The sequence below is a fragment of the Hippopotamus amphibius genome, chromosome 9 (genome assembly GCF_030028045.1).
Source record: "Hippopotamus amphibius kiboko isolate mHipAmp2 chromosome 9, mHipAmp2.hap2, whole genome shotgun sequence".
Lineage (NCBI taxonomy): Eukaryota > Metazoa > Chordata > Mammalia > Artiodactyla > Hippopotamidae > Hippopotamus > Hippopotamus amphibius.
This window is the reverse complement of record NC_080194.1, coordinates 83,507,364-83,529,717: the sequence shown is the minus strand read 5'-3', so window position 1 is coordinate 83,529,717 and position 22,354 is coordinate 83,507,364. Positions and strand designations below refer to the sequence as shown.

The 22,354-nt window shown below is 51.7% G+C and overlaps 1 protein-coding gene across 2 annotated transcripts in view; it reads left to right on the top strand.

Annotated features, from left to right (window-relative positions):
* The window catches only part of PKNOX2 (PBX/knotted 1 homeobox 2), a 256,121-nt gene that overhangs the window by 68,086 nt on the left and 165,681 nt on the right, over positions 1-22,354 (top strand). For both annotated transcript variants that reach the window (XM_057695958.1, XM_057695959.1), the window contains exon 2: positions 1,440-1,509. The gene's annotated coding sequence lies outside the window, so the exon portion shown is untranslated. The remainder of the gene's footprint in view (positions 1-1,439; positions 1,510-22,354) is intronic.

The following is a 22,354-nucleotide window of genomic DNA, read 5'->3' as shown; positions in this document are numbered from 1 at the left end:
CACGCATTTGCCATCAGTGGTCTGGTCTTGTCTCTAAGGTACCTCCATGAGTCACCAGTCTTGGTCCTGCAGATGTGAGTAGAGAGCCCCAGGGGAAGTGACTCAACCTGGGCGACATCATCATGAACAAGAGGGACATCCTTCCGTGAGCGCGCTGTACTACACCCAATGCCTGAAACTTCTGTTCCAGGAAGCCTCTTGGCCTTAATTAAAAGGAAAATACAAAAGGGAGGTCCTCTTGTTCAGGACATCTCTTTGTTGGAAAACCTTCAGTGGCTCCAGGAGCTCACAGCCCAAGCCTGGCCTCTCTGCCTGATACTCGGAGCCCGGATGCTCTGGCCCCACCTGGCTTACTCAGCATTAGTCCCTCCCCTGGTCTCTCAGGCGGCCCAGCCTCCACCTTGTCCCTGGTCACTCCATGCTTTCCCCCCGTCACCCTTGATCAGAGTGCTCCCTTTCTTAGGATGCCCTCCCTCTTCTTCCACTGGCTGAATCTTGCCTGGCCAGTCCTCCAAGACCCCAGTCAAGGTCTCCCTCCCCTTGAAAACTTCCTCGAAGGCTTCAGCTCTTGTCCACTTCGTTTCTCTGTGGAGAGAGAGTTACAGTCTCTACCACACAGTTCAGCCCTACTTTATGTATGTTCTCATCTTATCTGATGATGTTTAACATGGATATTCTCATCTCGCCAATGATGGGGCAGCACTTTTATAACACGACCCGTGGATTTGACTCCTGCTGTGCGGTGAGTGTCGATCGTGGAGCAGACCCCTGATAAATATGTGCCAGGTTTTCCTTCTTCTTGTTGTATTGCTTTATCCCAGGAAGAGAATTAAAAGCAGTCATGTTTTTTGATCTCTCCAGTCACGTCCCCATCATTTTTCTCCACGCACATCTCCCTTCCAACCCAATGGGAGTCTTCACTTTTACTTGAAAGTTCCCTCCTACACCTGGACTTTCCATAATCCTGCCATGAACAACAGCATCGATGGTGGTGTTTACCTGTTTGGGCAGCTTCCCCATGTAGATTGCAAGCTTTCCCAGGGGCTCCTCAGCCCTGTCCCCCTGCACGTCAGACAGGAGGCATCGGTAAAATGACCGTTGCCTCAGTCAGCTCAGTGTTCTCCACAGCCATGAGCCTCTTTTTCTCTGCGATTCCTGTAGGGAAGGGGTTGAAACTCACAAGAAATTGAGGCACCACGCAGGTCAAGAGGGAGTGATCCTGTCTCTCTGCCCTGGGTAGTCCTCTAAACAACCGTCGTTTTGCACCAGGAGCCCCTCGCTCCGGAAACTCCACCACCCAGCACTGGGGGTACCGGGCTGCCAAGCCCTCGCTGTGCTCTGCAGCCAGACTCACTTCTGAGTTTACCTCTACCCGACCTTGACTCTCGCTCCCAGCAGAATCATACACAGTCTATAAAGATGTTTTCTTTCCCTGACAGGTTGAATCTGGAGCAGGACGCTGAGGCTGGCCATCCTCCATGCCGCGCACCAGGAAAGGGACTCTGAACTGTGAGTAACTGATTGGCGTTTTCCCTGCTGACTCAATAAGGTTATGGGTTAAAGACCAGTGCTGGACCTGATCTTTCATAGCCATGCATCACACGAGAGGTACACTCAACAATGAGCCGGTCAGTGGACCTCTAATTAGATGAGATCCGAATGTGACAAAGAGGCCCTGTAACATGACATCCTATTTAATTAGACTGTATTGATTGTGCATTAAGGTGGACCTGATGTGTTATGTGCGTCATGAGTGTTGGAGAGGGAGGCTCTTGAGTTTACAAGGCCAGGCCAGACCCCAGCTGCTACTATGGTCTGTGGGCTGAGCTTGGGAGGCTGTGAAAGGAGGAACTAGGCCAGGTTCATAGCTCGCACTTGCCTTTATGTCTGGTTGTTTCTAGAGAGACGTGAGGGAGGAGAAAGGAGATACTGCTGGTCGCTTCCCTTCCATCAGCACAGGAACTGCTCCACTGTATACATCTGTGTATTTGCTCAGATTGGTTCTCCCACTCTGAGAAGTCTTCCCACCTGTAGGCCCTGGCCTAAGTCCAGTGTGCTTGGTGGAACCTTCTTTGGTAATCCAGTTAGAAGTGATTTCTCCCTCTTCTGAGACTCTATGCCTTATCCCTCTGCTGGGCATCCCCCTGTCCGCACTTCGCTCTGTGCCCTAAACGAGGCTGTGGGCTCCTGGAGGCTGGGCTGGGATTCCCTGGTCCTTGTCTCCCTGCTGCACCCTCCGCCTTGGCTGCTTGGGCAATGTCAGCCAGAAGGGCTTGCCTGGGGCTGCACAGCTTCCTCACCCTGCTTCGGGGGCTCCCGGGGGGCTGAGCGGCTGTGACTTTGATAGTACATTGGCTCCCAACCAGTCCATGGAATTATAAATGATTAACCATTATCAGTGCACATCTTCACCTCTGTGTAAAAATAGATTGACTGTAATGAGCATTTGAATAAATCATAAGAATGGCCGCCCTGCGATCGTCTAACATCCTGCCGACGGCTGCCTGGTGAGTGAGCAGGGCGCCGGCCCTCCGCCTAATGGCCTGTGCGGCAGAGCTGGTGCCTCTGTGATTGGCGGGTGTGGCTCCCAGGGCACCCCCTCTCCGCCTGGCTTGGAGTGGTCCATCCCCAGGCCCAGGGCCAGGGAAGGGTGCCTCCCTCCATCTTGTTCCAGGAAAGCCTACCTAGGAGATGGGGCTCAGGGAGGTGGGGGGGCCAGAGGAGGAAGATAATGACCTTTGTGAGACTCGATGTCTCCTCGCGCAGGAGGTTAGAGGGACCTCATAAGTCAAGTCAGGTATGAGAGGAGCAAGCCGAGTGTGAACCTTCATGAGAGCGGTGTGCAGGGGAGCTAGGTCTGCACATCCCATCCCTGTCCCCGAGGGCAGCCCGGTGCCTGGCCCCGGACCACCCACGCCCAGGGGAAGCTCCCTCTCGGGGACACTCTGGGACCTGCACAGAGGAATGAGGAAGAGCAGGGATCTTCAGGTCCCAGGACTCTGGAAGGGGAAGATTCAAAGGATCTTTCCGGGAGTGTTTTCTTGGCTAAGCAGGCGCCGGCCTTGTGGAGGGGGAGGAAGAAGAGGGGAGGGACAGGACCTGCTGAGGAGGGAACAGCCTGCAAGTCTGAAGTGAGGGCTGGATTTGAAAGGGAAACAGCAAACATTCTAATTGAATTCACGTGGTGTTCCAGTTACTAGGCTGTGTTACACACCACACCAAGACAGAAACTTAACACTGTTTCGTATGCTCGTTTATTCTGTGAGTCAGGAGTTCAAGCGGGGCACAGAGGGGAGACTGTCTGTGAGCCACAGGTCTGGGGTCCCTGCTGGGGCAGAAGCTGGGTGCCGGAATCCTCTGAAGGCTCGTTCATTCATCACGCTGGGGATGGATACCCGCTGTTGGCCGAGGGGTTCGCTGGGACTGTCCACAGGCCCACGTGCCCTCTCCGTGTGGTCTGGACCTCCTCACAACGTGGCGGCTAGATGCCCAGAGGGAGCTTCCTGAGAGGGAACAGGAGCTGGGCAGGGCTGCCCTGCACAAGTCCAGCAGCACCACGTCCACACGTGGCCTGGCTGGAGGCAGGCACAAAGGCTCTCCTGGGTTTACAGAAGGCGACGTGGAGCCCCCCGCCCCCACCAGCCACGTCTCAAAGGAGGCGTAGCCACAGTACGTTCAGTGAAGAGTGGGGTGGGGGAGGCATATGTCACTGCAGCCGTCTTTGGAGAGGATGCTCCCGCAGCGAGTGTTCATCACGCCTGGCACAGCGCGGCCTCATCTACCCCCGAGGCAGGCTGAGGAAACCCCTGCCTTCAAGCATCGAACCACCCCTTACCTACACAACGTCTGGGTTTAAAGGCGCTGCAGAGCCAGGCCAGGCTCCTCCCCAGGGCAGGATTTGCTGCAGACATGCTGGTGTTAGGAGGCCCGCAGTTGGTAGAAACCTCTACCTTATAGTCCTTCTCAGCAAGAGTGGGTCCAGTTTGCAGCCCGCAGCTTGAAGTGCCAGGTCTGGAGAGGGACTCAGACCGGTGACAAGGACTCCACAAGCCTGGAGCCTTTCATTCTCAGACATAACTCCCACACCCCCACTCCATGGCCTTCCTGGCTGGGGGACCCGGCTTCAGCCAAAAATTAGGCTGAAGAAGCTGTTGGGGCTGTCTGGGGGAGGGGGGGCGGTGCTGGGCTATCCGGGCAGCCCGTCCTCCCTGATGCCCGTGTCCTCCCCTCTCCTTAGCTCCTCTTTGCCACACGCTCTAACCTGCAGGCTGCGGGGCCCTTGAGGATCAGGCTCTCTTTCCTTTCCCGTTTTCCTCACCCAGATGCACCTAAGTTTTGAAAGAGAATCTGAGTACCCTGGATGCCTTGCTGTGACTTAAGGGGATAGAAACAAAACTCAAGCAGTCAAAGGGGGGAGCAGAACCAGTTTGTTTTTCCCAAGGGCCAAGATATGAGAATGGCTAATGGAGAAAGGGAGGGGGCAGGGAAGAGAGGGGCAAAGGAGCTTGGCTTTGATGAAGAGGTTTGGAGGGAGAGCCTTGGAGTCTTCCACAAGTCACCTTAATATTAATATTAATAACCATTGTTCGTTGAGCACTTACTACATGCTAGACTGCTCAGCATACGATGTGCATGTTCTTATTGAAACCCTCACACTACTTTATGAGACACTGTTATTATCTTGGTATTATACACACAAAGGGAGCAGAGGCTCAGAGACAAGAGAGGTACCCTAATCAGTGACACAGAAAGTTAGTAACAGAGTTGAAATCAAACTTCTGACTCTCCATTCTAGAGACTTCATTATATGGCTCCAAGAAACTCAGTTTACTCTCCTGTAAAAGGGAGATGTCTGATGACATCACCTCCAATGTCACCTTCAGTTCTAAGGTTCTAAATGTGCAGAAAAGATTCTGGGAACTGGCTTAGACATCTCTAAAGTGGAGGCCAACTTTGTAGAAATGGGTCTGTGTGCAAGCACGGAATGATTTCCTGTTCTCTCCTTTCCCCTTTCGTGAAACTTAGGTCAGGAAACCAATGTTTAATTTGGTCAGGTGAAGGAAACAGATAAAAACCTAAAAGATCATTTGTATTTTCAAGGCCCCAACTTGGGGGGAGAAACATTGGGTTTGAAGTCCAGAGCCGGGGTCTGAGCCTCAGCCACAGGACTTAGAACCTCTGTGATGCTGGGCACATCTCTTTGGTCTTCAGATTCCTTGTGTCTAGAATGGAAATGGGATTGGATTGTACACCCTCCTCAGGATGGCTGCGGGGACTAAATGAAATCCAACACGTACGAGCTTTAGGGCCATTCCCGGTGCACAGTAGGCACACGGTAATGCCTCAGCTGTCTACTCACCTAGTACATTAGGAAAAAGTGGAGCTGGAAAGAAAGTCTGTTCCTCTCCATTGCTCCTGACGGAGATGGTCAAGCATCTTTCCTTTAACTGTACTCTCCATAAAAGTTCACTCATAAAGTATTGATATTTTAATAATACACATTAGCATCTTGCCCTTTGACAGATGAATATTGAATGAACAGTAAAGAGGCAAAAGAGTAACCAGGTACATGGCTGCGGGGAAGCTGGAATCATGAGTGATTGTCAGAGGGAAGGCCCCTTTCCAGGGACCTTGTGACTCACCTCTCTCTCCAGTGACCCCTAGGAAACAGCTCTTAAAAGGAGCTCAGATTCTGACCCAGCCCAGCCCAGTCAGAGCAGGATTTGTCCTTGGTTTTCTTTCTTTTGGCCGGAGGGGACTTGGGAGAAGACAGAAAAAGGTCGTTAAAGAGCTGCTGAAGGCCCAGACTTTTCACCCTCGTGTGAAATACCTGGCATCTCCCCTTTCCCTTTGCCAACGGTTCAGGCTTCTTCCCCCCACATTCTCTCCTGCTCCGTAAATTAAACGTCTGCAGACAAAGCACCCAAAAGAAATCAGGCAACAAGCTTAGAAATAACTCAAACTACCTCCACCCCGTCTTGGTCCTCTGCCCACCAGGTCTTGATGGGCGCCCATGCTTGGGGTGTGTGTGAAGGTTTAGAAGACAGTTTCCTGCCTTTGAAGCTCCTGCTCCAGCCCTGCTGCCACAGCCTCCCGTTTTTCATGGCCTCCATCTGGGCTGGGAGTCCTTGAGTGTGCAGAGAACAGTGACAGGGGCTCTTCGTTGGTCCAGCTTAATTGGTGTGATTTAATGGCGTTTGTGGCGGATTCAGATTTATACGGCTTTCTGAGCTGCAAATCTGCTTTCTAAATGTAGAATTTTTGTGGAGTGGTAAAAAATAATGGCTGTTCTGCGATTCCTGCCTCCCAAGCTAGGAGATTGCAATTTACATTATGCAAATAGACATTATGCAATCAAGGCACTTTAGCAGGAATCTGGCGGCAGAGAGGCCGCTGATGAGATACGAGGTCTGCAGCCCCAACTGGAGGGGCCCTGGAAGAGCAGAGATGAAGTGGGAAGGGGGTGGGGTGGGCGAAGGGGGCTGAGTCTGTTCCGCTGGCCCGAGGAGGCACAGTGGAGCCGGCCCAGAGATGAACGCTTCCGGGGGCTGCCAAAGTGACTCTCTCAATTAATGGCTTTGTTTAATCATACCCCCTGTCCAGAGGAGTATTGTCTTACGGATAATTTCGTTTGCCTAACGAGATTTTGCTAATTAAATCTCCTTTCAGTTGGTGTGACTGTGCCTGTAGGAGAGGGGGCTATTTGTAGTCTTCTCCATAAACCTTTCTGGAGAGGAGCTGGGAGGGAGGGATGAGAGGAAGGAGAGAAGAGAAAGGAGGGGAGAGAGAAACTTCCCTGCTGTGAGCAGGCTTTGAGAAGCTTCCAGCAGGGTTTGGAGCTACAAGGTGGCTGCCCCTACCCACCTGGCCTTTCTCTCCTGTTCTCCAGAAATGCAGGTACTCATACATCCCTGTCCAGCCTGAGGGATCGTCCCCCCTTTTTGCTTCCTCTGTGGCTCCTGTTGCCTCCTCTATTATCCCTGCTTAGGTTCTTCCCCATTCCCAGGAGCTTCGTGGGATTTCCAGGCACTGCTCCCAGCAGCTCTGGCTGTGGGTGGTGGTGCTGGTGACGCGGAACCCTCCCTGGCCTTCACAGTTATCCAGCTCTTCAAAGAGGGAAAATTGCTCCCCAGTTGGCCATTTCTCCAGGGATAATTACATGAATCAAAGAGGAGACGACCTTGTCAAATTCATGTGTCATCAGAGGCAGCCAGGGCCAGCCCCCTGTATATGCAGGAGCCTAGCGCTGTGCCTGCAATAGCTGGAGCCTAATTAATGCTGTTGCGAGTGTGTGCCCGTGTCATGCCTGTGCTCCTCCAGTTCCAGGGGTTCTTCACTGTCTGTGGCTTCCCTGGCCTGGCTAACCAGGGGCCTCACAGCTCAGCCCTGTCTACTTTTCCAGCTTCATCTCCTGCCTGCCTTGCAGCTCCCTCCTCCCTGTTATTCACAGACACTCAGATACGCGGGCACATTCTTATTCCTGGTACCCAGATATACTAAGTTGCTCAGTTCCCCTCAGATACTCTGTATCACTTCACACCTCAGTGCCTTTGCACTTGCTGTTCCCTCTGCCTGCTATCTCCCCAGCCTGGATGGCCCCCCGCTCCTCCTGTAATACCCAGCTCACATATCTCCTCTCTGACAACTGCTCACAGGGCTTCCTGCCTTTCCTGAAACATTGCTGTCCTCCTTCATCCTGTATGTTTTCACGGGACCTCAAACACAGGTATCTACCTATTCAAGTTAAGAACTGAATCTTATTCTTCTCCTAATCCCAGTACCTAGACTCATGCCTGGCCACAGTAGGCCCCCTACAAGTTTGACTGAATGAAAAGATAAATGAATGAACCAAGGGGGAGGGGGTGGAGTGAGGGAGAGGTTTTCTCTGCTAAGCCCTCCAAACCCTGGGATGGGCGATGAGGGGGTGGGCAGGAGACTGATTTCTGTGGAGGGTTTGCAGTGTTACTTGCCTGTCCATTACCTTTACTTCCTGGGTGGGAAAGCCCTAATTCCCCCTGTGTGCCAGGCCCTGCACTAGGTGTGTCAGCATCTCCTGTTGCACATTCTCATGTGGATCCTGTGAGGTGGGTATTGTTTTTGCAGAGAGCCCTGAGGTTCATCCATCCTTATTAGAGAGCAAGGCAGTGTTTACCTGTAACTAGGTCCAATGGCAGGGCCCCAGCAGGCTCTATCTCTAGATAGGTGAAAGCCCCTATGTTTCCCAGTCCTCCCTCCCCATCCATCCATCCATCCATCCATCCATCCATCCATCCATCCATTCCATCCCATCCATCCATCCATCCCATCCCATCCCATCCATCCATCCATCCGTCCATCCATTCCATCCCATCCATCCTTCCATCCCATCCATCCATCCATCCATCCATCCATCCATCCATCCTTCCATCCCATCCATCCATCCTTCCATCCCATCCATCCATCCCATCCATCTATCACATCCATCCATCCATCCATCCATCCATCCATTCCATCCCATCCATCCCATCCATCCATCCATCCATCCCATCCTATCCATCCTTCCATCCCATCCATCCATCCCATCCATCTATCACATCCATCCATCCACCCATCCATCCATCCATCCATCCATCCCATCCCATCCATCCATCCCATCCCATCCATCCATCCCACCCATGTATCCCATCCATCCATCCATCCATCTATCCATCCATCCATCCATCCCATCCATCCATCCCATCCATTCCAACCATCCATTCCATCCCATCCCATCCCATCCCATCCCACCCCATCCCATCCCATCCATTCATCCTATCCCATCCATCCCATCCCATCCATTCATCCTATCCTATCCATTCCATCCATCCATCTATCCCATCTGTCCATCCATCCACCCATCCCATCCATCCCATCCACCCATCTATCTCATCCATCCATCCATCCCATCCATCCATCCATCCATCCATCCATCCATCCATCCCATTCCATCCATCCATCCCATCCCATCCCATCCCATCCATCCCATCCCATCCCATCCATCTCACCCATCCATCCATCCATTCATCCGATCCATCCACCCATCCATCCCATCCATCCATCTATCCCATCCCATCCACCTATCTATCCCATCCATCCACCCATCCCTTTCCATCCATCCATCTGTCCATCCATCCATCCATCCGTCCATCCATCCATCCATCTATCTATCCCATCCACCCATCTATCCATCCATCCATCCATCCATCCATCCATCCCATCCCATCCCATCCCATCCATCCATCCTGACTAGAACCTAAGCTGCCCTAGAAGTGTGTTGCACCCTAGGCTCTCCCTGTGCTGGAATGCCTGGGTTGCTGCACTGGGAAGACCCGTGTGTCTGTGTGTGTGCTGGGGGATGGGTAAAGCTCAGGCCGCATAGGCAGCCCCCGGCTGCTGGCTCTGGTCTGTTGCCCAGCGAGTGGTGGGGATGTGAGGATAAAGGAGACTGCATTCCATGCTGGGGAGCATGGGGACAGTCCAGGGGAAATGGCTCATATCCTTCTCTGTGATAAGGGTGCATGTATGTTGCCTCAGTCTGTGCAGGCTGCAGAGTGTGTGTGTGTGAGAAGTGTTTGAAGATAGTGCTTCATATTTTTCTTGGTTCCTGAGTTTCAGTGCTCTGCTTTTGGCCCTGACGTTTTTCCCGTGGTGCCAATGTTCTGTCTCTTCATCGAGGCTTGTAATCATCTTAACATCCCCACCATGCTATCTATGCTCTGAGTCTGAAGGGTTTCTTGGTACATAATAGGTGCTCAACAAATACTCTGTGATGCACTGAATGAATAAATGAGTGAATAAGCACGCCCTTTGCTGTCAAATAGACTTGAGCTTGAGCCCTAGTTCTGTTATTTAAGTAACCAGGACCTTGGGATTTAATTTTCTCATCCAGAAAGCAAGAATACTAATACTACCTATTCTATATTTCTCAAAGGGTTGTTGGTGGGAGATTATAAGAGATATGTGAAAGTGTTTTATAAACTATAAAGCACTATGCAGGTATAAGAGGTTATTATTATAATGGTTATTACACTTGAAGTGATCATTGTTTTTGATAATTAGGGATTCTGTTTTCAAGAATATAAAATCATCCAGGCCTTGTTGGAACTCTGAGACTTACAGAGTAATCATTCTAGGAACTGATTCCACATTGGCTCAACTATGGGGACTTTCAGTAGCTGGGGTGGGAGGAGGGGTCTGGTGAAAATGGCCCATCTTCATTTGTGCCACCTGTCCCCCACGTGGACCCTCTCGAGTCTCAGCCATTGCCCAGTCTTCTATGCCTCATTATCTTTGCATATGCTGTTCCCTCTGCTAGGTAAGTTTTCCCCCTTTTCTCCACTGGTCTTTTGACTGTCTCGTGCCAAGTTGCTGCGCTGTCCCTAGGCTCCCAGGTTACCAGCTATGCCTCAGTGAGGGCATTTAGCACATGCACCAGGGACTGTGAACATCTGCCTCCCTGGCCACAGCACGCACGGCCAGGGCAGGTGCTGGGAGTCATTCATCTCTGTAGCACCAGAGCTGAGGGGATGGATGGATGGGTGAAAGGTGAAGGGGAGGGTTGGGGCTTGGTAGATGCACAGGATGTGAGCTTTTGAAGCACCCTACACTGTAGGGAGAGGTAAGGAAGAAGGAGCTTTAGAGAAATTAGCACTGCTGTGTTAATAATCCCCAAATTTCTGAGAGAGATTTCCCACCCACTCTCAGGTCCAAAAGGTTAAGTCAGCTGATCTTCCCTGAAGTCCCTGGGCTTGGAGGCCCCAACCCCATGCAGGTGGCCCCAATCCCATCAGCCAGCTGGGCAGTGAGGCCTCCAGGTTGGACCTGAGTCCTGAGGACGGGGAGGCTCCTGCCCGTTGTGGACCCCACAGGTGAGCCGTCACCCACGTGGGGAGGCAGGTGCTACCTACCCCCATCCCCACCCCTTCCAGATCCTGCCCCTTGGTGGAGTCAGCCCCAGCTGGTGGAGAATCTGCTGAAAGTCCTCCCAGGAACCTGGCTCCCTTGCCTTCTCCCCGTGTTTGGAGGCATCCTATCTCTACCCTGCTCTGGCCTCTCCCCCATGCCCTCCCACTCCCGACAAAGCTCCTGGAGCCCCAGGCAGCCGCAGCCAAGTGCCAGGGGGCTGGGAGGCTTTTCATTACCGAATGCATTGAACCTATTTGTGAGTGTTTTGCAAAGTGTTTAATCCAAGGTGTTCCCTCAATTAAATTAGTGCAAACATCTGTGTCCCACATCCACCTCCATTTGCATTCTGTGCCATTTATTACAGCGGGAAATGGGAAGGCACCTTAGGAATACTTAGGACTGAATTAGGCTAGCTTGGGGTGGGTGTTGGGGATGGGCCTCTGAGGGTGCCTGTGAGGTTGGTCCACAAGGCGGATCCATCTCCAGGCTGGGACTGGCACGGAGCCGCTTTCTGGCGCAGGGGACCACTCAGGGGGCGTGTCCGGGCTCGGGACCACCAGTTCTTGTAGGGATGGCTGGGTAACTAATTAATGCCCCGAGCCTCACCTGGGCCCAAGTACCTGCAGAAGCAGGAGGAGTTCACTGCTGTTGTTTTATAACTTTAAACCCAATTTAAAAAAAAAGTGTATCACATTCAAGTGACCCACCTGGGTCTCTCCTGAGGGAGACTTTCCTGCTGGAAGGTGGGTTTTTTCATCATGAAACTGCTCAGACTTGGTGACTGGCTGAGCGTGGGTGGCAGCTCTGTTCCCCATACCATGTGATCTCAGGACTGTCGAGTACTTTGGGAGTCCTACTGTTATCCTAATCCAGGAGGGACTGAAGAAGAATAGCTTCTGCTCAGTGCATTATCTTTTTTAACCCTCCCACCAACCCTCTGAGATAAGTCCTCTAATAATAGAACAGAGCAGAGAGCTGGGCTTAATCAGACAGGTTAAGCAACACACTCATTGTTCCACAGCTAGAAAGAGGAGCAGATGGGGTGTGAACTCAGGTCTGCACCACCCCAGAGACTATGTATATACTTCCCACTGCACTAGGACATCTCTCGCGAATGAAGCAGTTGGGACTGGCTTTGAGTTGGGGAACTTGCCCCCTCCCCAGATCTCGTGGCCAGCACGCTCTGGCCTGGCTGTGCATTTTGAGGCCCTGGTCCAAGCCTGCCTGCCCCCATTATGATGGCGGAAGCTGGGATTTCCAGGGGCCTGCGATGGTGACTCACCTGAGGGAAGGGGTTCCTGGCTTTTGTGGGGTGGGGCAGGGAGGAAAAGGAGAAGTCTGGAGAGTGAGAAAAAGGCTTGTGGGATGCTCAAGGACTTAGAGATCACTGAATTCCTCAGTACTGAGCGGGGACACTGAGGCTCAAAGGAGGCAACCATGTGCCTAAGGCCACCAAAGGATTGATGGTAGAGGCTGGACTGGAAACCAGGGCTCCTACCTTCTGGGAGGGGAGTGATGTCAGGGCCTGAGGAGGCCCCAGGAGTTCTGTAGGGTGTGCTGGCATTCTAGATGCAAAGTGCAAATCAAGGCTGGAACAAGGAACCAGGGTGAGAAGGGGATGAACGTCTTCTGGGGACTCATCTGCTGAGGGTGCGTCTGCGCAACCTTTAGCAAAGAACCTTCCAGGTCCTAGAGGGCTGCTAGCCTAGAGGGCTGCTGGCCTGGGCCCTGGGGCAGGTCCACACCAGCTCCTGGGATTTCACCTAGGGATGTCCAGGGGGTGGCAGAACCTGGGGAGACTGGAGGGGACCTGGGACCTGGGGCTGCCCACACCTGTGGGTGTCCAGCTTACCTTCTCCTTCCTTATTTGTCCTGTGATCTGGGCAGTGTCTGGAGGAACAGGGTGCGATGGATTCAAACTCCAGTCCCCTCTCCCACTTCCTCCCCTGACAAGACAGGACCAGGTCTTAGCCTTAGTTTCCCCATCTGTTAAAGAGTAATAAAATCTCGTCTTACAGAACCTTCAGGAAGATTAAAGGGATGATGGGTATTCTTGAGCTGCTTCTGGGCACAGAGCACTGTCGCTCATCTTCCTCTCTTCATGGCCCAGCTCTGCCTTCTGCTTTGGACCCAGTGCCTGCTCCTGGATATCGAGGGCCGAGGGTCTCTGTCTCGCCGAGTGTGGGCAGCCCCTGTCTCAGCCACTCCCCCTCCCTCTTCTTTCCCCTCCCTCCCTCTCTCATCAGAAGACTTTAATAAATGCATCTCAGCATGTGGCCCTGCCTGGGGCTTTATAAGAATGAACTGCTTATCCCAGCCCTTTCTGTCTAGAAATGACAATCTACAATCAACACTCATTTATTAAGCACCACTGTGTGTGGTACCCAGATCTAGGCTCAGCAGGGTCAGCCTGAGAGCGATCCCCAGGCTTCTTGTCTCCTTCCAGGGCCCCGAAGAGTCCTGCTTTCTTTGGCTTTGCTGGATCCCAGGACCATCTGCTGTTACCAGCAGGATTCGGGGTTTCTGTACCCTTTTGTGCCTCTCTGCTTCTACACGGGTCCTCTTTGCCTCGAGTACCCTCCATCCCCCCTCATTTACCTGGTTAGAGCTCAGTTTCTTGGTGATGAGTATGTCTGTGACCACATCTCAGCTAGGGTTTAACTTCCTTGAGCTCCTGGTGCACACTGGGCATCTTTCTGTGACTATTAATCACATCACATGTCGATTATATCTTTATTAGAGATGCTTGTCTCTCCAAGGGTAAGGGTACAAAGTGTAGCATCCTAGAACTAGCATGGGCCCTAGGGCTCATCTGTTCTACTTCGCCTGCAGGCCAGGTCATGCTCAGTTCGTCCTTCGCAGAGGAGAATGCTTTCCTCTCCTGTTAGCCTTTGGCGCTCAATAAATGCTTGTTTTGTTGGACAAACCGCTGGCATGTTTGCAGGGAGGATGTCATGGCGGCACGGCTTGCTCTCTAGTTTCCAGAGTGTTCAGTCTGAGAGCATATCCCTGTCCATTTTACATGCAATAGTAAATATTCTGTCTCTTTTACCCAGCCTCAGGATATGCGATCTCCAGATGGAGCTGAGGCTCTGCAGAGAAGAATGCACCCCTGGATTTATTGCCCCCTGTCTTTGCCCCCACCATTTCCTTTTCCTGAAAAGTCTTCTTTCTCTGCACTGTCAGACCCTGCCCTTCCTCCCCAGTCCCACACCACCTCTCCCACAAGCCACACAGCCCTCAGGGAAAGCAAGCCATTTCTCCCTTCCAGAGCGCCTGGCCTGAATCTCCCAACACTGACCCGTGTCCACCTGCATCCCGAGTATTTCTGTCTGTCCTTTTCCAGGAAGACATGTTGGTATAGGGCGCATGGCTGGTGCTGCTGTAGCCCTCCCTCCACCTGGCATGGTGCCTGGCATGTTCTGAATTTATCACACGTGTTTGCCAAACAAATGGGATTACTCCTGGTCTCTCTCAGAGGGAGGTGTCTGGGTGCTTCTCCCATCCTCTCCTTTGACTTTTCCGCCCCACGGTTCTCACGGACCTGGAGGTGCCATTTGTCACCAGTTACTGGAAATTGGGTGCTGTGGCCAGCAAAAGACAAGCAGGTGTTAAATTCTGCTTGGTGTCCTGAGCAGACTGGAATTACTTCTGTATGGCAGGCCTGTGAAGTCCCAGACACTGATCTGCTCGTAGAGTCTCCAAAACTCTACAAGAGTGAGCAAGATGGGCCATTGGAATAAGAGAAGAAAATACTACAACTTTGTTTATATGTATTTTTTATCTCATCCTGTTTAGATTTCTATTTTTGAATATGTTCCATAAGACACCTCATATATGGGTAGAGCACTTGGTTTAATATCTACACTCTCACACATGCATATTTCTATGTGTATGTACTGAGGGTATATTAAATATTTTTTACTGACAGATTTGTAAACATGTCTAAGGACCATGGACTTGGGCCCCTGGCCCACTGTCCAGGAGATGAGTCCAGTGCATATTTGCCATTGTCTCTGGACAAGTGTCCCATCCCCTAGAGTGGCCTCATGTCATGCCTAAAGCTTTACAGCCTGAATCTCACCAGGTGGCAAATTCCTTAGGAACGGTGACTTGGGGACCCTCTTCACCTGTGACTCTCCAGGGCCTGGCACATGATAGGCACTCAGTAAATTACAGGGGGCTTAAATTATATTAATTTGAATTGAGACTCTCTGAGAATCTTTTAAAGTTTTAAAATTTGACTTTAGTTTAGTCCTCAATTGTCTGCTCCCAGATGGTACACTTAATGTGTTTGCTAGAGGCCCATTATGCAACAAAAAATAAGTATATGCCTACTGTGTACCAGATTCTAAGCTAGGTACTAGGTGAGAAATTTGAGCTCTCTGACCTCAAGTTACTTACATACCTTTTTTTTTCAAAAACAACCAAACAAAAAAACAACCAAATAAGAAATTATAACGTAAATCAGCGCTCCCCTCTTCACGGCGATTGTTCTGAAACAAATGCCAGGCATCATACCACTTCCTCTGCAAACACTCTAGACAGTCATTCAGGGAGGACAGAACACATTAACCAATGCACTTGTGTTCTAGGGGCCACGCTACCCCCGCTGCACGTGGCCAGGGCACCGTGCAAGCCAGGAGTGGTAGTTCTCCCGGCAGGGGCAGGGTAGGGAGATAGATGGCAGGAATGATTTTTGCATGAAGGGTGCTTAGGCTGAGTCTCTAAGCTTAACTTCTAGACTCCCATGTTGAAATTTCAGAAGCCGAGAGGGGGCCTATCAGATAAGGGGTGCGTTTGAGGGGAAGACACACCAATAGAGGGAGATGGCCATCACAGAAGACAGAACACTTACAGGTCTTACAGCTGGACTCCCTCATCTTAAGACCAGAAGCCAAGGCCTCTTGCCCGGGGTTGCAGAACCAGAGATTGTCAGCGGAAGAATCAGGGCTCGGTGGCTCCTCCCTGGCCGCCCTCCGCCTGCTCTCTACACATGCAGGACCCCGTGGCGCAGGCTGGGCCTGCCTCTTCCACACACCCGGCTGGCTGTGGCCGGGAACAGCACACTCGGCTCCCCCAGGGCCTCTGGGCTGCGGGCACCCCCTCCTCCCTCCAGCAGCTTCCGGAGGGGCCAGCAGCCTGCAGCCCCGGAATCATCACGGGCTGCGTGTGACTTCTTTCTTCCTGTACAAGTCGAGCACTTGCCACCCTGCTGTCTGTTTTTCCTTGCTAAGGTTCAGTTCTAATTATGTTGATTTTCTTCATCCCACCCCCTCCTGGAAGCTTATTAGGTTGAATATTTTTATTTATTATCATTTCGCCCAACTCCTGCCAGCATTTCCAATTACTCTCCCCGCTTCCTTGTAATTGTCTTTCTGTAATGGCTCTGAAACAATTGCGCTAAATGAGGTGTCTCCTGGAAGATGAGAGTCTCACTTCATTAAAGGCTAATGTATTCTCAGCTCCAGCTCTGTGGGGCTAGCTTGGAAGGAAGACATTTAAACAGCTTCTTTTATTTTATAGGGAGCAACTTTTCAGTGACGAAGATGTCTGTGGGGTATATGTGTATGTGTGTGCGTTGCCTGATTTTAATTTAAAGAAAGTTTATGAAATAGTGTAAGTCTCCCTATTGATGAAACTCTCTGTTCCCGGGTGGCTGCGATTTACGCAGGTCAGGTCCAGGGCTCAGGAGCAGGATGGACAGGGACATTTTATTTGGATGTCCTCCCTGCCAGTCTGCCAGGTCCCCTCCCTTCCTGTCAGCCCCTGACCTCTTCATGCTTCCATCGTGTGTCAGCTTCCACTGGGTGATGACCTCCTGTTGTGTATTATTGTTTTCAGCTTATATATCCTAACTCATTCAATTCATTCATTCATTTGCTGTTTACTCATTTGCTTGTTCATTTGTTTTTCATTCAACAAATGTTTATTGCCTGCTATGTTCAGGCGTCATTCAGGATGGGGATATGCCCTTTTGGAACTTATAGATCAGTGAGAGAGCAGAGGCAGATGACGGGTAAGCAGACACTTCTAGTACAATGTGTTCAATGCCGCCATCAGGCAGGGGAGGACCACCTGAGAGCACCTAGGAGGGTACCTAGTAAAATCTTGTGGGATCAAGGATGGCTTCTAGAGGGCAGGGCCTGGGGTCTGGGTTGATACCAGGAGGATGAGGAGTTAGCCAAGTGACAAGGATGTGAGTGGAAGTACCCAAGGCCGAGGGAACTTCAGGAGCTAGAGAGGGCCTGGCGGGCGAGTGAAATGCAAGGTCTTCCATCTGACAGGAACCCCATGTGAGATGTGATGGGAGGAGGGGCTGTGATGGGAGGAGGGGCTGGAGATCATGGAGGGTCTTGAAGGTTTGGCTACCCAGGGATTGGGGGACATAGAAGAATTTCAAGCTGAGGATTGATTTGGCCAGACCTGCCTTGGAAAGATTGCTCCTGCTTCAGTTTGGAGAGTGGATTGGAGGAAGGCAAAAAAAAAAGGCAAGGAGACCTTTTAGGAAGCTGTTGCAGGTGATGTTGATGCCCTGCCTGGAAGAGGTGGCGGAGGAGAACGAGAAGGCTGTGTACGTTTGTGAGGTGTTACAGGTAGAGAAATGACAGGCTTGGAGTGGGGGTGGTGGTGAGGCAAAGGGGGCGTTAAGAATGAGATCTGCTTTCTGGCTTGTGCAGTCAGGTGAAAGTAACCAAGACAAGGACCATGAGAGGTCCGTGAAGCTCCCCCAGGATGTGGGACTACCAGGCTCAAATCCCAGCAGACGCGGGGTTCCTGGCCCCAGTGACAGCTACCAAGCCCCAGCACCTTCACCAGCAGGGCCCGTGGCTTGCACGTGGGCATCAGCTCACTCCGTTAAGGGGCCACATGTAGCTGTGTCACTGAGGTCTTTAATGCACCTGTGCTCCAAGCTGAGCAGGTCACCTCTCAGGTCTGACTTCTTTCCTTTTTTTTTTTTTTTTTTTAATATGTATGTATGTATGTATTGGCTGTGTTGGGTCTTTGTTGCTGCGTACAGGCTTTCTCTAGTTGCGGTGAGTGGGGGCTACTTTTCATTGTGGTGCGCGGGCTTCTCAGTGCAGTGGCTTCTCTTGTTGTAGAGCATGGGCTCTAGGCACGCAGGCTTCAGTAGTTGTGGCATGTGGGCTCAGTAGTTGTGGCTCGTGGGCTCTAGAGCACAGGCTCAGTAGTTGTGGCACACAGGCTTAGTTGCTCCGTGGCATGTGGTATCTTCCGGGCCCAGGAATCGAACCCATGTCCCCTGCATTGGCACGCGGATTCTTAACCACTGCGCCACCAAGGGAGCCCTCAGGTCTGACTTCTGACTCAGTCAACACAACCTGTACCAAGGCCTTCGAGCATTGCCCAGGCAGCTCCCGTGGTAAAGGGCTGTCTCTTCTAAAGGGTTTTTAATTTCACAGTCAAGAAAGAGCAGGAAGGCCCTTCCTAATATGTTTGGGTTAGAAGTGAAGAATTTAAGCTTATACCAGGTAGTGAATAAAGTTCATCCAGAAGTGTTTTTATGCCTCTGAGGGACTTTATTTGTTAGGGTCCCTGGAAGCTTGTGAGCAGCAGTGGCGTTAATAGTGATAAAACAAATGATATCGATTTCTCCATTTATCGAGGCCTGCTACGTCCCAGACAGTCTGTTAAGCGTTGCCGGAAGTATCTCATTTAGTCCTTGCAACAATCCTATCGTGTAGGTATGATTATTGGCAGAAAGAGGTTAAGTAAGCAGGCCCCCAGGACTCCCAGCCTGTGGTTTCCTCCTCAGAGTCAAGGAGGAAGGGAGTTGGCCACTCCAGAGCCAGTTTGGGGGCCGCCACAGGTTGGAAGAAGTGGCTTGTTCCGTCCTCCGCTAGCTGTCTTCCCATGCTCTTCACGCCTCTTGTTATGAATTACTTTTCTCAGCTTATATATCCTAACTCATTCATTCATTCACTCACTCACATGTGTCCTTCAAGGCCCTGTGCAAATGCCGCTGACTCCTGAACAGAGCCAGAACGCGCCCCCTCCCTGCTTCCCAGAATACATACGTTTCTCAGTTATAGCTGCTGATCTGCAGCGAGTTCTTTGCGTGTCTGTCACCTCAGCTGTACTTTGGGTTTTCCCTGGGATGGGATCTTGGCTTACTCGTCTTTATATCCTTGGTACCCAGCACTGGGCCTGGTGCACAGGTGTTCTATGACTAGATAAATGCTCCTAGGGATGCCAGGATGCTCAGGAGGGGCCCGGAGGTCAGCGCACAGGAGCTCCCTGCCCCTGTTCATTGCAGGAGGGGCAGATATGCTGCCTATATCTGCTCCAGGCTGGGCTCGGCTCCCCAGGGTGGCTGGCTGGCAGTAAGGGGGCAGCCATCAGGAACACACTCTCTGTGTGCTCTGGGGGGACGTGGAGGCTGAGGTAAGTGTTCCTCCAGGGTGAGGACTGAAGGAGGCAGCGCCGGAGCTGGATGTTTATTCTGATGAGGTGCTTATGTAACACCAGGCTTCCTCGGGCTCCTAGGGACTGAAGAGAGCACACACCAAGGAAACAAACAAACAGAGACAGAGGCGGCAAGCCACTTGTGCTATTAGGCAACCAAAGTGAAGAGGTGTGTGCATCTGACGTCCTCCGCAAAAATTTAGCACCAGAGCAATGTCCAAGCAGCTTTTTTTTTTTAAACAAAGAATAAAATGTGTGTAAATATTCAAGTGCAAAAAGTCACCAAGAGTTTTCCATCTCCTTAGATCTTGCCTGGATTGCCAGTCCTCCCAGGCCGTGATGGGCTTCTGGGAGATGCTGCCTGCAGGAGAGGTGGGGGCCACCTCTTCAGGAGCTCCCCGCTTAGCCTACAGAGTCGGGGCTCTGGTCATAGCTTGAGGGCAGTGAGGCGAGACGGTGGAGGAAGGAAGCACTGGCTCTGAGAGCCAGGGGTCCTGACCGCTAAATAGCTGTGTGACTTGGGGCAAGTGGCTTACCCATTCTGAGCCTCAGTTTCTACATCTGTGAGATGAAGAGAACCCTCAGTTCCGCCCTGACTAACTCGCAGGCTTGTTTTGAGTAGCCCATGGGATCCTGACCAATTTGTGATGCTGCCTCTCCTTCCAGTTGGGTAGCACAGAACTCTCTGCCTGCGCCCTCTCCTCCAGCTCTGGAGCTGAGTCAGGCCTCCCCACCTCACTTGCCATAAAACTGGGGACAAGGATCCAGGTGAGTTCTAAGTCTGAGGCCCCCTGGGGCTCTCGGAAGCAACAGGCCAGGGACATGGGGAACTGAACTTTGTGCTGCAGAGCAATGGGACGTTTAGGGTAAGAGGTCTTCAGATCCTAGAGCGGAGCTAGACGGAACATCACTCTGTTCATTTAGTAAACATTTACCAAGGACCTACCACGTGTCAGGCGCGGTGCCAGTTACCGAGATTGTATGGGGAACACAGTCCCAGTCGCAGCCCCTGTCCTTTCAGAGCTCACAGTCTAGCAGATATTCCCGATTGTGCCCAGTCCTCTCTGTTTCACAGATGAAAGAGGAAACACGGTCGGGAGAGGAAGTGACTATCACGAGGTCACTTAGCCAGTTAGTGGACTTGGCAGGATCAAAAATCTGCCTTGTGAAGTGGAAATGAGCTGATGCACACCGAGGGCTCAGAGCCACGCCGGGCGCGACCCAGCGAGTGCGCTGTATGTGTTTCCGCGGGGTCTTCGGGCTCTAGGAGTGTGGGCCTTTGTCCCACACAGCCCCTCGTTGGCCCTGAGCTCCAGCCTCATTCGTGTCTTGAGTCCAAGTGTTTGAGATGAGACTGGGCCACCTCCACAGTGACACTGACAAAGGGAGGATGGGAAGGACAGCGGGGCTGAGGCTCTTGACTGTCGGCATTTTACTCTTTCATTCAACCAAGGCTTACGCAGAGCTGGCCTTGTGCCAGGCACTGGAGCTGAACAATCCAGCAAGCCCCCTACTCTTGAGGAATTTATATTTCACTGGGGGAGGGGGTTGGACAGTCACCATAAGTGAGCCAGGTGTTTTCCAAATGAGATAAGGGTGATAAGAGTCCAGTGGAGTGTGATTTAGTAGAGCTTAACCCGGATGGTGGGTTGGGGGCAGTGAAGGTGGGGGTGTGGGGTTGGGCGGTTAGGGCAGGTTTTCTTCACTTCTGGAAATTGCCCTGCCAAATGAGGGGGTGGGGTTGAAGAGCTTCTGCTCAGCTCTACACACCAGTCTCTAAAGCTCAGCGTCCCAAATAACGTATTAATACCGAGATTGTCTCTTCCCGGCCCAGCCCCCCAGCCCAGAGCAGGAAGTAACACATCCAGAATAAGCCCCCTCAGATTTCACCACTATCCCCTTGGGGGTCTCAGTGACCTCCCTCTACTTCAATTCGGAATCAGGAGTAAAAAAAATATAGAAAGACCAGCACTATTTTCTGATGTTCCTTGGGCCTGAGTTTTATCATCTGAAACAGGGGCACTTAACCTGCCCAGGAGGATGAAGGAGATGACCTCCAGAGCAGATTCCCAGAAGAGGGGAGTGACACCTCCAGTCCTGAGGAAACACAGAAAATATTTCATTCCAGGGCACTGGCAACTGCTGGAGAGCTATCACAGCATCCCCATTCCATGTTCAGGATGTGATAGCCATCTCTTCCTTCTACCCAGCCCCTCTCAGCAATATGGGCACCTGTTTGTATCGATTATTTTGTCCAGGAATCAAATACTTCCTTTGGACTTGTGTGACCCTGTCTTCATTTATCAGGTGGGCCTTGGGTGGGTGGCCCCAGAACTGGTACCCTAGGACCCCATCACCAAGGGCTGGGATCCCCCAGGCCATCTCATGATTAGGGATCAACTGGACTCAGGCTTGATGGCACTTTAGGACCCAGCTGAGCAAAGTCAGGAGCCTTCCCAGGACATTGGATAAGTGTAGGGAAGAAGTGGAGATCTGAACAAACCTGGATATGGAGACTTCACTGTCCACAAGTCTGGTGTCTTACATTCCTTGTGTGTGCCTGGGACCAAAAGAGGTCACCTTGCCCATCCTTCTGGCTCGAGGCAGGACTGCGCTTAACCAACCTACCAAAGAAGTAAAAATCCTTCTTGTTCCTAAGACTATCCATTCACGAAGAATAAAGAGGGGCTTGGGAAAGGAAGGAAATGGATTAGTGGAAGTCCACTGAATCTGTCTCTTCAGACATCCATCAGAAGCATCCTTAAAAGAGAAATTTGACTCAGAATCAAGCGTCTTCCTTCCTCTGGGTCTTTTCCCCATTGCCTCACACTCTGGCTGGGCATCTCAGGGGCAAGTCCAGGAACAAAAGAGACATTTTCGACCAGATAGTATTCAGTGTGTCTGTGTTTGGGGCGGGGGCAGGGGGACAGGCCAGATTTCATCCAGCAAGTACTTGGGTGCTCGATAAGCCAGTCCTGAGCTGACAGAGCCCGGGGCTCCCCAA